Here is a 15,505-nt window from a genome sequence, read left to right as displayed (position 1 = left end):
AGAGAAATGTTATGAACATTGTTCCTAGCGATTTCTGGATTTTCGATTAATTTACTAGTGATATATGAACAATACAAACTTGTGGATTGAGAATTTGTTAATTGAATGTATATTAATTGTTTCTTCTCTCTCTATATTGTATTGAATTGTTATTGTTTGAGAGGAGTTAGTATTTCTTCTTCATTTGTTTATATACTTTGTATGTAAAAGTTAGCCAAATAACTTTCTCCTGTTAACTTTAGGACAGCGCTACGGCACAACCAGACTTAGTCAGATAAGTTTTCCAGCTTAACTGAATATCCAAGTTAGCTGGATAACTTCTCTGGAAAACATAACTCCTTCCCCGAAACACCCTTGGAACTCCCTAAGTTATCCAGAGGCATTTTAGCTGGATAATAATATCTGCCTATAATTTAGCCAGCTGAGTGCCCAAATATTCATTTTAGCTGGTTAACTTCTGTGTGATCTGCCTGAATGCCTCTGAATATAGAACTCAATGAAAGTAAGAGGAGCAGAAACTAGGATTACATTGCTAGGAATTGACGTCTCCAAGGACATTGGAGAACCGAAGTTATAGCTTGCATTTAAGGATTGAGTTGGAGAACGTCCTGCCCTGCCTCCTCAATGTCCTCAACCACAAAAGGAAATACTGAGGTACCTATTCAGAGGCATTCAGCCAGACAACTCAGACGTTAGCCAGCTAAATGAACATTTGGACCCTTAGGGGGTCATTTTCCAAGCGGATTGCACGCGATACCAAGATTGGGGCGGAGTCAGCCCCGGAAGAGGAGGAGTCGGGGTGGCACCGGGGCTGACGCCGTGAAGACTTCGCCATGAAGACTTTGTAGTTATTTGGCGCGAAGCCGGCAGCTATCGCAGGACCGCCCCCCCTGTTCTCCCCCCCCCCCCCTGTTACTGCTGGATTCAAAGAGCCTGGCGATATTAGTAAATCCAGCCCTTAGCCAGCTAAATTATAGCCAGATATCCTAGGGGCATTCTGGGGTTGTTTTGGGGAGGAGTTACGTTAAGCAGATAAGTTATCTGGCTAATTCCAAAATTCAGAGTTAGTCAGATAATTTCCCTGGCTAAGTCTGATCGGTGCACCAGAATCGTCTAAAGTTGGCAGGATAAGGTTATCTGGAGAACTTTACCACAGCCGGCTATTGAATATACCTCCACGTTCATTGGCTAATTCTGTTATGCAGACTGTGATTGAATATGGAGCTCAGTACGCTCACTCAAGTACATTGTTAGGAACTTGTAGCCTGATCCTAACCATTTATTTAAGCCAGAAGGAATATTACAAAATTCAGACACGAGTTGATAAATCATTTGGAAGTCATTTTGTGAAGGCCAGGGTGGTGCACTTCCTGCATGGATGGACATGATTTACTATAAGCAGGACTGGTGTCTGCCGCCTTCCGTAATCACAGCCCCAGTCTGATGTATGGTGAGAGCCACAGCTTTGAGTGGACGAGAGCACTTTCTGGTTCCTTCTCATCTTCCTCTGCCCAGATAAATGGTTGATTTAATACAACTTAATCCGTGCCTCCTTTTCAGCTTTTATTGAGTTATTGAGTTCACGCCCCCACCCCCGGTCCAGCTCACAAACAGGCCGATACAGTACAGTGCGCTCCGGCGCACTGTTAACCCGCGATTGGACGCGTGTTTTCAATGCGCTAGCTTTACCCCTTATTCAGTAAGGGGTAATAGCGCGTCGAAAATGCACGTCCAACCCCCCCGAACCTAACAGCGCCATCAACATGCAAATGCATGTTGATGGCCCTATTAGTTATTCCCGCTCGATTCAGTAAGTAAAATGTGCAGCCAAGCCGCACATTTTACTTTCAGAAATTAGCGCCTACCCAAAGGTAGGTGCTAATTTCTGCTTTTCTGTGCACCCTCCGACTTAATATCATGGCGATATTAAGTTGGAGGTCCCGAAAGTTAAAAAAAAAGTAAGAAAAAAAAAATTGAAATAGGCCCACAGCTCACGGGTCGAAAACCGGACGCTCAATTTTGCCGGCATCCGGTTTCCGAACCCGTGGCTGTCAGTGGGCTTGAGAACCGACACCAGCAAAATTGAGCATCGGCTGTCAAACCCGCTAACAGCCGCCGCTCCTGTCCGAAAAGAGGCGCTAGGGATGCGCTAGTGTCCCTAGCGCCTCTTTTTACCGCGGGGCCTAATTTAAATAAATTGAATTACTGTATTGCGCGCACAGGAGAGTGGCCTGTGCTCCCGCTCTCCCGCGATTTTTACTGCATCGGCCCGAAATAGAGGAATTAAGGCAATGAAAGAGTCTCTAGGTAAGAGAGGAACAGCTTTAATAGTGGAGCTCTTACTGCTAAGGCAGAGAATCTGATGTCCAGACGGCTGCTATTGGCTTGGGAGAGTGGGGGGGTGTATTTGGGCTGTGTTCTGTTCCTGTTTTCTGGGTGTTCTCATGCAATCCACGCTCTGTACTTTTCTTTGTACCTTTCCGCATGAGCTAACGCCTGCATCCCTCGAGGTTCACCCCCCGTCTCAAGGAATGACTTCCTAAGCAATAATAAGTGCTATATTGCCTGGGGGGAGCTGATAAATCCTGATGGCAATGAGTGATCTGCCCAGGGATGGATTATTCCTATTGCAAGATAAATATGTTGTAATGTTTTCAAATCATTTGCTATTATACATTTGTTATAAAGAAGCAGCTGATAAAACCTTACAAATGGTATTTGTGAAAGGAGAGATTTCAGGAGGATTAACGTCCTACGTGCCATCGGAGTGGAGCCCCCGGAATCAAACGTACGCTTCTGATCCACTATAGGAACCAGGCGGAGAGCCAACGATGTGACACACCCACAATACACTACATATGTGTACAGTCACAAACATTCACTGCTCTGCCATGACAGGAAAGGAAAAGCAGGCCAGTCACAAAGTGGTCACACCTTTGCTCCTTGCTGCCTGTTTCTGGCAGCGTTTCTTGCACTGGTACGTTTGAACCCACAACGCACAGCACCGCTAGCTTCCCTCCCTCTGCGTCATGGCCCTAGATAACCTGCTCCCTCCTCCCTACCTGCTCCCAGTGTTGGGCTGTCTTCCCTGTCCTGCCTGCTACCAGTCTTATCATGCCTCTGCCCAGTCCCACCTGCCGCTCATCTTTGGGTATCTCTCTTCCCCGTCCTGTCTACCGATGATCATAGGCTGTCTCCACCCCATCCTGCCTGCTGCTCACCTTGGGGTGTCCCTGCCTCATCTTGCGGGCCTCCTGCAGATCCCGAGGTGCACCTGCTCCATCCCCCAGGGCGACGTAAAATTGTTGAGGTTCCGTACCAGCCACACGGCTTTCCAGCACCGGAGTGTTACTGCAGGGCAAGGTGTTTCGTGTATTCATTAGGTAAAGGAGCAGCCAGAAATGGCAGAAGTGTGCGTTGCAGTGTCCTCAGTGACCCACAAAAGCTCCAAGTGGCATATTATTTTGAGACCCATTACATATATATAAATATCCTATGACAAAGGATCATCAAAAAAATATATCCGCCTTCCTGGAGGATGAAAAACCAGTTCATTGCTCTTGGACAAAAGCAATGACATTTTCCACTTTGCCACACTAGCTGAACATGCGCTATAATCATTGCTGGAACACACATCCGTGCTGACTATAAAACGCCCAAATTATTCTACTTTGTGACATCTAGAACGCCACTCCCCTTCTTTAATAACGAGACTTTCATCACGTCTTGATGGACACTTAGATTGATTTTCGAGTTTTATAGTCAGCACGGATGTGTGTTCCAGCAATGATTATACAGCATGTTCAGCTAGTGTGGCAAAACGGAAAATGTCATTGCTTTTGTCCGAGAGCTAGGAGCTGGTGTTTTATCCGCTAGGAAGGCAGATATATTTTCTGCTGTTCCTTTGTCGCAGTGTCTTTATTGCACTGAGTGGGACCAAGTTTTGATGCTATGGTTGTTGTACGTGACATATATGCCATAAAGACACTGCGACAAAGGAACAGCAGAAAATATATCTACCTTCCTAGTGGATAAAACACCAGCTCCTAGCTCTCGGACAGTTTCTTCCAGGTCAGTCAGAACCTGGGTTGGGATCTGGCACCATGAGCCTTCAATCGCAAATATTTGGGAATTCTCCCCTGTGGTACATCCCTTCCCAGCTAATTTGAGTCCAGTCCTCAGCTGGGGTGGGGGGTAAGAGGCGGGGCATGCCACAGACTTCCTTCCAGAACCCTGCAATCATAGGCTCGAAATCCGGCCACTAGGTGTCGCCTTTGCATGTGACTGTGACTTCTTCCTGTGGAGATGACGACCTGTGCTAGGGGTCAAACCCAGGTCTCTCTGCATGCCACTGCAGAGCGACGACACCGAGCCGCCATATTTTTAAGATCTCAAGCAGTTTGGATAGTGGAGGCATGACCATGAAATAGCAGTGGGGAGAGAGGAGAGTGACATTACTAAGGATAGTGTTAGTTTTACATAAAAGCTAAGGCTCATCACTGCCGAACCAAGAAGGAACCAAAACCCGACAAGCTGTGCATTACAAAAGCTGATTTTGATGTGTACAAAAGCCATTGGGTTGAATAAAATGGCAGAGACTGGGCAGGTTGGGTCAATACCTGAATGTCTTTAATGACCGTACTCAGTGGCTGGTGGATGCTGCAGACTAGCTCAAAGGGAGCCAGCAAGCTGCAGACTGACCATCTCTCTTCTGAAGACAAGAAACTGAATTAAAATTCCAGCCGACCTCTGTCCCAAGAGTTGCCCCCATCTAAGGATATTGCAGGAATGCTGCAGTAACTGGCTGCCCCAGGAGGGCAGATAAGAGACTGCCTAGCTACTGAAACAAAGTGGGAGCTGGTTTCTCTGGGGAGCAAGAAATGAAACGGGATGTGTTTAATTCTAGGCACCCTCATCTTTTCTCCGCCCACCCTGTGATGCAGTGGAGGCCTTGCCAAAAGCCCATTCCTGGGCCTTGCCAAGTCTAGGAGAAGGCAGCCAGCGGTGAGGTCAGGACAAAGGAATGAGCCAGGCACACTCTCTCTGGAATGAAGGAGGGGGAGAGGTGTTTTGGTTTGGAGTTCTAAGGTGTTTATTGTACGTATTTTAGTACATTAAGTTCCTACCAACCTGGCTTAGATGCTCTGAGCCTCAGGGGGTCCTTGGGGAGCACAGGCAGATGCTGGCTTCATCTTGCCCTGCCATTAAGTTGTACTAAAAATCAGATTCCCACCAAGCCACTCCCATTAAATCAGAAACCAGAGAGCCCTTTGTATTTCGTTTGCGCCAACAATGCTAGTTGGGTGTTTGGGGTGGGTGAGGGATGGCATCTTCTCTGTATGACGGTAACAGTGTTTCTCTAGTGACTCTCCGGCCCATAGCAGGGATTAAATATACCCGCAGCATGATGTGCAATAGCTGTGGCGTACTCGCAGTATGTATCATAACAGAGAAGAGACCTTGTAAGAGGACAGAGTGTTCCTTTAACCGCTGTTTCCTCTTTCCTTTTGTGTGCAAGCAGATGACTCTGTTAAAGTTTGAGCACCTCACCAGATTAAGGTGGGAGGGTGGGGAGAGTAGTGATAGGTGAGATGGGGGAGGGGAGGGGATATCTGCAGACCCAGCTTTCTCCAGGTTGGGGGAAGTCTCCCATAATATCCACATGAGCAGTGCTGACCTCACCTTAAAGCTGCTCTGCTCATTTCTCTGAATTCGTCTGCACATTCTAATTCTAAAAATATTAAAACATCACCTAAAGATAAAAAAAAAAAAAAAAAGGTAACCGCAGCCCCTGTTCTGAATCTATGACTTTCTTGATCCGGCACTGTCAAATCCTATAGAAAAGTAGATAAAGGTCTGTGACGTCACTTTGATAGATTCATCGATGCATTAATAAAATATTACACGAAACACAACCCCCACCCCTACCAGAAAGCCCGGTCCAGCCAATTGCTCAAGAGTCATGCAAGTTCTTCTTGGGGACCGTCCATAAACGGCATCACGCTATTTTGGCAGGAAATCAATTCCCCCCCCCCACCCCGCCTCTCCTCACACTTTATCACAAATCTCCAAAACCCCCCCCCTCATCACAAAAGTGGTAGCCCCTCCCCCTCCGTCGGAGCATGGCATCATTTGTGGACGGCCCCTTGGTTCAGTTTTCTCTTGGGTGGGATGTAGACTTTTTATAAGGTGTTACATTCCAGCCTCCAGATAACTTTAATTTTAAAAGGAGGGCAGGAGGCAGATTTGTGGAATTCCTCACATCCTACTCCTCGCTGTGGCCTGTCTGTCAGCTCCTATCATCTGGACAGCATTGACTTTAAACATCAGGGGCATTAAAACGCATGCCCAGTTCCCGGCTCTGGTGCTTTTCTACAAGTGAAAGGGCAAAACAGTGCACTCCACTCAAGACCTTTTCCAGGTTTATGGGTTATTCAGTTTAAAGCTTCCCTTAGGAGGCTGAGCAAGTGGCGGCAAGAGAAATGTCAAGAATACCTGAAAAATGGGCACTGCATCAGGCTGAAAATCATGGGGGTTTTTCTTTTTTGAAATTAATAATTTTTTATTGCAAGTCAATACAAACATCATGATGCAAATGGAAAACAGTAACTGACATTCCAAATACTTCTCCTTAGGATAGCCCCTCCGCTCCCCATCTTCCCTTAACCCACCGCTCAGCGCTGTTGAAAATCATCTTTTTTTTTCTATAGTAAATGTTTCTGAGTAACCAGGCCACCCTCTGGTGCATTGTCCGCCCCTGCATTATCTGCATTTTGCTGGAGTCTTCTCCAGTATTTTCAGCCCCTGAGCTCTCTGCATTTTGCTGGAGTCTTCCCTGGTGCTTTCAGTCCTTGTATCCTTTGCATGCTCCTAGTCTCTCCTCTAATATTTTTATCTGCTACACTCTCTGCACTTTGCTGGCCTTTCAGTTTCCAGGGAGCATCTGTTCCTCAGGGTTTTTACACTTATTTCAGGCTTCTCGTTTCTTTGCCCTCCCCAATCCCAGAATTGCTCTGATTAATGCTCTCAGTCTCACTAGAGACCAAATACACAAAAATGAATTTTTTTTTCTCCAATTTTCTATCTATAGAAAAATTTCTTAGTACATCAGGTCCCTAGAGAGCGCTAAGCCCTGCAGTATTCCCGTGCTGAACTGGCAGTGTCCCTTCTGGCTTTATTCTCCTCTAGAAAAAAAGACACCGAGTGCCTGCTAAGCAACCCCCCTGTGTGTTTGCTAATTTCCATCTTTAAGGCTTCTGGGATCTGTTGTCCTCCATTCTGTACTACAAAACCAGAACGATTAATCCCTGAATATTTAGGATGCAAGCTGTCTCTGGTGGCTTGGAGTTAGTTGCAGCCCTGGAGACTTTCAGTCTTTGTTGAGGTTCTGGACTTCCTCTGGAAGAGGATGGGGACTTAGCTTCCGGGCATCCCACCCCACCCCACCCCAGCCCCCTTACCAACAATGATGGACTACAAGGTCCATAATGCTTCTCGAGTGGATGAAACGGCCATAGCTATACAAACATGAACTTAAAACATCAACATCCAGAAATACTTTAACCAAGCTTAACATTCACCCTCTCTAAAAATGGCCTACGCCCCCACCGGCAAGACTTTGAGCTGTTACCCCCTGCTTGCTGCTGCCGTCCCAGTGAGGCGGCAGCCCTGCAATCTTCCGCTCCATGCAGGTGGTACCCACAAGCATCCCGCTCCTTGAATTGCCACTGTGGCCACTGCCACTTCACTCCTCTCTTCGCCGTCCTTGCAGGCCACATTTATTTATTTATTTATTTATTTAAGCCAGGCTTCCATTTGGTCACCCCCGGACCGGCCATCATCTCAGTCTGCGCCATGTATTGCATATAACCTTTTGCCAAATAGGCCAACAGCACCCCGCTTCATGCACCCCAACAAGCTCCCCCTATGCGTAATCTTTGGTGCCCAGACCCCTCCCCCAAACACCAAAGCATTCCCCTAGGTTCTGGTGAGGGCCCTGCCATAGTAGGGACCAGTAACCCCTTACTTGGTCCCTACCCCCCACCTAACTCCACTAGCACTTCTGTGGCCGTTTGCAAATCTGCTTCATTTTTTTGAAGGGGTTAATAAACATGTGGATAAAGGTGAATCAGTAGATTTAGTGTATTTGGATTTTCAGAAGGCGTTTGACAAAGTCCCTCATGAGAGGCTTCTAAGAAAACTAAAAAGTCATGGGATAGGAGGCGGTGTCCTTTCGTGGATTACAAGCTGGTTAAAAGACAGGAAACAGAGAGTAGGATTAAATGGTCAATTTTCTCAGTGGAAAAGGGTAAACAGTGGAGTGCCTCAGGGATCTGAACTTGGACCAGTGCTTTTCAATATATTTATAAATGATCTGGAAAGGAATATGACGAGTGAGGTTATCAAATCTGCAGATGATACAAAACTATTCAGAGTAGATATATCACAAACGGATTGTGATACATCACATTGCAAGACTGGAAGATTGGGCATCCAAATGGCAGATGAAAATTAATGTGGACAAGTGCAAGGTGTTGCATATAGGGAAAAATAACCCTTGTTGTAGTTACACGATGTTAAGTTCCATATTAGGAGCTACCACCCAGGAAAAAGATCTAGGCATCATAGTGGATAATACATTGAAATTGTCAGCTCAGTTGCAGCAGACAAAAAAGCAAACAGAATGTTAGGAATTATTAGGAAGGGAATGGTGAATAAAACGGAAAATGTCATAGAAACATATAGAAACATAGAAATGACGGCAGAAGAAGACCAAACGGCCCATCCAGTCTGCCCAGCAAGCTTCACATTTTTTTCTCATACTTATCTGTTTCTCTTAGCTCTTTGGTTCTATTTCTCTTCCACCCCCACCATTAATGTAGAGAGCAGTGATGGAGCTGCAACCAAGTGAAATATCAAGCTTGATTAGTTAGGGGTAGTAGGGGTAGTAACCGCCGCAATAAGCAAGCTACACCCATGTTTATTTGTTTTACCCAGACTGTGTTATTCAGCCCTTATTGGTTGTTTTTCTTCTCCCCTGCCGTTGAAGCAGGGAGCTATGCTGGATATGCGTGTAGTATCAGTTTTTCTTCTCCCCTGCCGTTGAAGCAGAGAGCTATGCTGGATATGCGTGAAGTATCAGTTTTTCTTCTCCCCTGCGGTTGAAGCAGGATATGCATTGAAAGTGAAGTATCAGGCTTATTTGGTTTGGGGTAGTAACCGCCGTAACAAGCCAGCTACTCCCCGCTTTGTGAGTGCAAATCCTTTTTTCTTCTCCCCTGCCGTTGAAGCAGAGAGCTATGCTGGATATGCGTGAAGTATCAGTTTTTCTTCTCCCCTGCCTGTCATAATGTCTGTATCGCTCCATGGTGAGACCGCACCTTGAGTACTGTGTACAATTCTGGTCACTGCATCTCAAAAAAGATATAGTTGCACTGGATAAGGTACAGAGAAGGGCAACCAAAATGATAAAGGGGATGGAACAGCTCCCCTATGAGGAAAAGCCAAAGAGGTTAGGGCTGTTCAGCCTGGAGAAGAGACGACTGAGGGGAGATATGATAGAGGTCTTTAAGATCATGAGAGGTCTTGAACAAGTAGATGTGAATTGATTATTTAACTTTCGGATAATAGAAAGACTAGGGGGCACTCCATGAAGTTAGCAAGTAGCACATTTAAAATTAATTGAAGAAAATTCTTTTTCACTCAATGCACAAAAAAGCTCTGGAATTTGTTGCCAGAGGATGTGGTTAGTGCAGTTAGTGTAGCTGGGTTTAAAAAAGGTTTGGATAGGTTCTTGGAGGAGAAGTCCATTAACTGCTTTTATTCAAGTTGACTTAGAGAATAGCCTCTGCTATTACTGGCATCAGTAGCATGGGATCTATTTAATGTCTGGGTACTTGCCAGGTACTTGTGACTTGGATTGGCCACTGTTGAAAATAGGATGCTGGGCTTGATGGACCCTTGGTCTGACCCAGTATGGCAATTTCTTATGTTCTTAGATCCGTACCCACCTCAGATAGGTGAACCCTATCTGGCCTATACAAGCCCGCATAGGTAGCAGAGATATCTTTGTGTGTCTTGACATGTCCCCCTACGGTCCGTACCCAAGATCTCACTTCTTTATTTAATTTGCGCCTGCTCTTTTCAATGCCTTTGAAGAATTTTGCTCCTCTCCACACCAGGCGAGGGATAATGTGGGACCAAACCAACACCACAGCCAGCCAGAGTGCCTTGATGAATGCCAAATCCTTTTTTATACCAATGATGAGGTCAATGTTTTTGACCAAGATCAAATCATTACCACCCAAAAGTAGGATGATAATGTCTGACTGCGGAAGCTCCGTAGCATATTGAAGGATGGATGGTATTTACTTGGACCCACCTCATCCCTCGGTTGCCTAGCCATAAAATGTTGGCTTTGCTCCGTGGTATGCCCCTCTGTTCACCGGCGCTCTTTGCCTTGGCTCTAATGTGTGCCCAATATATGTATGAGTGACCCAGGATCCTTAGTGCTCTAGCGACCGCAGGCGAGGAGTCTGTGACAGATAAGAATAGTGAGATTAGGGTGAGCAGGGTAAGCCAAAACCTCCCACTGTGCCGATTCTAAGCAGGACTGTTTCATGGGCCAGATGTATGATTTGTATCTACCAGACTGCCAGCGACCTACAGTTTTGATCTGTGTCTCGCTTAGCCCAATGCTGCTTGCAAAAGATGCCACGCCAATTCTGAAGGAGTGAGTGTGATATTCGAGCAGCTCCTCCCCTATCATTGCTAACCCTCTGTGAAAGATATTAACGAACTGGTAACACGACAATGCGGATCCATCCCAATGTTTTAACAGAGGGCCTTTCCCAGGCGAGGCACCCTTAAATACTCCCACGTGGCCCTGACTGGGCATAGAGTCTCCACATGAGTAGGATACAACATAACCCATCTACCTGCCTGCTGGTCGTTTTTTGACCTTCTGATGAAAATTTGCACTGTATCTGGATAAACCCGGATATTCTCTATTGCAAGGCCCCCCCTCAAGTGCCCCGGTGGTTGCTTTTGCACGGGCGATCAGCTCACTTATCCTAAAGGCCCCAAAAAACCTCAACAAAAAGGCAAGTGTCCACAGCTTGACCTGAAAAGAATCCCAAACCAGCCAGGGGAACTCACCCACTAAAGCCTGTAACACAGGAGGTGTAATGGGCCTTCTATTGTCAGGTTTAGCAGGTTCCTGCCTCCGCCAACCCTCCATCAACTTTTTAATCAGAAAGGAACAGCTGATGCCCCACAATTTAGCCCAAATCCAATAGCTGCCAGGTGCTGCCCCGCCTGCACTCTGGAGACGCCGGAGCCCCTGAGGTGAATCAAGAACTCCGTCACTGTTCTTTCCGTAATTTGCTTCGATAGGAGATGCCCTCTGATCGACCAAAACTTTGGAATAAAATCCATCCCTTCGAATAGACTCGCCATGTATTGTCCTCCAGTGCTGGTCTCAGCATGGAGGCAACTCCAGGCACAACAGTTCCCAGATCCAAAGTGGGATCTGCGATGGCTGCACCTATCTGCCTCTGGGGCCAGAAACTGAAAGGAGACCACTGAAAACTTGCTCTCCGGTCCCCTGCTGGCTAACATACAAGCACTCTCTCTCCCACCTCGTATTGTTCCTAAGCCCTACCACCCTTTGCTCTCTCAGTGGCTCCTGGCTTGTATTCAAACCAGCCAAGAATCCCCATTGGCCTGGTGTTCCCCTCTCCCCCCCTCCCCCCCGCGAGCTGACTGCAGCATGCCTGCCCAGTTATGAGACCCCCCTGCCTCAATCGGCTGGGGCCTCCTTTCTTGTGTAAGTAAGCGACCTGGCCAAGATCACACAAAGTGATTCAATGACAGTCAGAGCTTGGAAAAGAACTGCTATAGAATCATGGAAAGGTACAATTTCATGGGGTCAGCTAGTGCCCTCCTCCCCACCCCCCAGCTCCAGACAAGGATCCGTTGGACCCATGGCAAGATTATGACTTCATTTCAGGAGCTATGCAAAGCTAGTTAACATAAAACTGATGTATAGAGAGAGGGTCACTTTCACTAGTGGGTTTAATTCAGCACATATTTACAGAAGTAGGTGCTAGGGATGTGCATTTGTTTTGAACGAATGCGCAATCCGCAACGTATATGTCCCTATTCGTTGCATTGGTGGGGTTCCGAAACGTATGGTGAACCCCCACGAATGCAATGTATCATTAACGAATAAAACCCCCACCCTCCTGACCCCACAAGACTTGCCAAAAGTCCCTGGTGGTCCAGCGGGGGTCCTGGAGCGATCTCCTGCACTCGGGCCGTCGGCTGCTGGTGCCATTGGTCGGCCCCCGTCACAGGAGAGGAGCACAAGATGGCACCGGCCATTCTTTGCTCCTACTATGTGACAGGGGCCGACCAATGGCACCAATAGCCCCTGTGACATAGTAAGGGCAAAGGCTATCGGCGCCATTTTGAATACCGGCAGCCAATGGCCCAAGTGCAGGAGATCGCTCTCGGACCCCCGCTGGACCACCAGGGAATTTTGGCAAGTCTTGGGGGGGGAGGGTCAGGAGGGTGGGGGTTGTAGTTAATTAAATTTAAAGGGTTGGGATGGGTTTTTTTTCAACTTTAATGGGAAACGAATACCGTATGTAACTAATGGATGAATCGGGGTCCCCCGAAAACGGATGCAACGGATTTGGGTCCCGACGAACACGATTACCGAATCGGATGAATCCGTCCCTGCTGAACATCCCTAGTAGGTGCACCTCAAGTCATGCTTGTATTTATAAATTCCGCAGCACGTGCCACACAATTTCTATAATACCGTGTAGCACCTCCCTGCAAGTACATGTGTCTGTTTCAATATGCGCACGTTTTGTAATGCAGGGATACAAATAGTTTATACATCTATTTCAGAAAAGTATGCACATATATTTTGTGTGTTAACTAATTGTAACATGAGGGCATAATAGCCCTCAGTTTACTCATGCTGGCAGGTACTTTATAAAGTGGACTGATGAAAGCACATATCTCGCTTATGGAAATACTCACGTGCGTATTTCCAAGCAGCAGTTTGCCGAGCCTTCCACCACTTGCTCTGGATATCACCCCCCTCCCCACGCACGCACACACACAAAATTGCAAAGAGAAGTCATATTTTAGTTTAGATTTTAATTTATTTTTTCCTGAGATTCTGCCTTTCAATAGAATATCAAAGTAGTTTACAACATCATAATACACCTAAGAAAATCAATACAATCAGTAAATTACAGTACAATCATAATCCAGAAATACCATAATGCAATAAAAGCAAATAAATACAAATCAAATACAAGCAGAAAAGGTGGAAACTTCAAAGTAAAGTACAATATGGACCACATTAAAATCAAATTAGTTAAAGCCTGTTTAAAAAGACAGGATTTAATCCTCTGTCTAAATTTTAGACAATTTGGTTCCAGACAAGGAAGAGCATGCCACAAACAAGGTGCATGATGTCTAAAAGCCAAGATGTCCATATTCATCCGCTATCCGGCTGAATCTAGTTTGTCAGATACACATATCTGGGTAACTTAGCTGGGATAATCATCAATATGCCCAGCTATCTAAAAACCTTATCTGGCTAATTTTCGGACAGGTCTCGGGTGTGACCAGAGTTAGCCGGAGAACTTATCCAGCTAACAAGACTCCTTCCAGTTAGGCCCCTGTCCTGCCCACCACTTAAGCTGCCTAACTATTTAGCCGGGCAGATATTCAGCCGTTGCCACTTCGACGGATAAGTTGAAACTTCCTCTGGCTAAGTGGCGCTAAATATGGGCCCGTAAGTGTCTTATATTCTCTAGTCTGATTTCCACCAGTGAGGGGGTCCTGAGAAGATCTTGCTGGGAAGAGCGGAGAGTTCTCACAGGTCTATAAGGAATTAAGTTGGGCCCCTTTGAAGTGACGTCAAAAGAAGATGTAAGGGCAGCAGCGGACTCACGATGTCGGATTGGCCTGGGGATTCGCCGCCCGGGCCGGCCCAGGACACGTCACGTGGTCTGCCGAGCGCGGCTCCGTCACGGCCGTGCATGGTAGACCACATGACTGGAGCGATCGGCCCACCGGGGGATGCCCGATCTCGCAATAGGCCAATCCGCCCCTGTGTAAGGGGGTAGATATTCAAACACTACTTATTGGACTTATCATGCTAAGTGGATGCTGCTGAATATCTGGTTATACCACTCAGACAGATAAGAGACTTCTCTGGCTAAGCAGCGTACTGTCAGTGGGCGGGCATCTGGTGTAACTGGGCAGCGCTACCTATCCAGTTAACTTAGCCAGATAAGTAGCGATATTGAGCCTTATCCATTTAAGTTATCTGGATAAGTTAGATGTGGCACATAGCAGGTCTAAAGTTAGCTGGATATGCTTATATGGCTATCTTATCTGGGTATATTCAGCGGTCTTGCCATGCCGCTGAATATCCCGTGTAAGTCAGCCCGATAAATCTTATCCAGCTAATTTTCATAGTTGGATATATTTTAATATTGGCCCCAAGATCTTAAATTTTATCCAACATAGAAGTGGAAACCAATCAACTGGAGAGAAAGGCAAGCAAAAGGAATTTGGCAACTCCAACAGATAAACATTGCGCCCGTCTGTCGCAGGCGGCTGCAACCTATGCTGCGCGCCTCCTTTCTCTACACAGCTCCAAGTCTGGGCAGAATGGCAGCCTCCGCTTCCACACGCTGGCCCTCATGGTGTGCCTGGGTCGGCGTGGGCGCTCCTGGCAGCCATCTTTCATCCGGGGTTACCTAAGGCACGCGTGCGCGTGCCTGCTATCCTTTTAACTACGTCATGGCGGGAACCTGGGGGGCTACCCCACCGCATGATGTCACCCGCTCACGATATTTAAACCCAGCTGACCATCTGAGCTACGAGTTAACAAGGAATCTCGTCCTCTTAGTTCCGCTACCTTGGGACCTCCTCACTAAGTACTGGGTGACCTAGGTACCCGCTCCTCGGGGGCCTTGCCACACTCAGGGCTATCTGCTCCTCGGAGAACCATCTCTCTCTCTCTCTCTCATTTCAGTGAGTTCCTGCATCGTTCTCATTTACTCCTGCTGATCCTGCTCCAGTCATCCTCGGGGCTTTACTACCTCTGCCTCGACCTTCTCGGTGTGAGTACACCACCTTTGAAACGCAGATTCTCGGGTTACCCCACTTGCGGACCATTACTGGATCCATCGTGTCTTGTGCATTCTACCAGCAGCTTCCGGCCTACCCTGCGCTGCGGACCACTACTGGGACAGCCAGCACAAGCCAGCCTAGATAAGGTATTCACCGGGACTCTCCGTGCTGCGGAGTTCTACGCGTCTGACCAGCTGATTCCAGCCTCGTTGCTTGCTCTCAGAGGCAGATTGGCCTATCGGGGGATCGGGCATCCCCAGGTGGGCCGGTCGCTCCAGTCACGTGGTCTGCCTTGCGCGGCCATGACGGAGTTGCGCTCGGCAGATCACGTGATGTG

The sequence above is a fragment of the Rhinatrema bivittatum genome, chromosome 8 (assembly GCF_901001135.1).
Source record: "Rhinatrema bivittatum chromosome 8, aRhiBiv1.1, whole genome shotgun sequence".
In the NCBI taxonomy this organism is placed as follows: Eukaryota; Metazoa; Chordata; class Amphibia; order Gymnophiona; family Rhinatrematidae; genus Rhinatrema; species Rhinatrema bivittatum.
Note: the sequence above shows the minus strand (reverse complement) of the source record.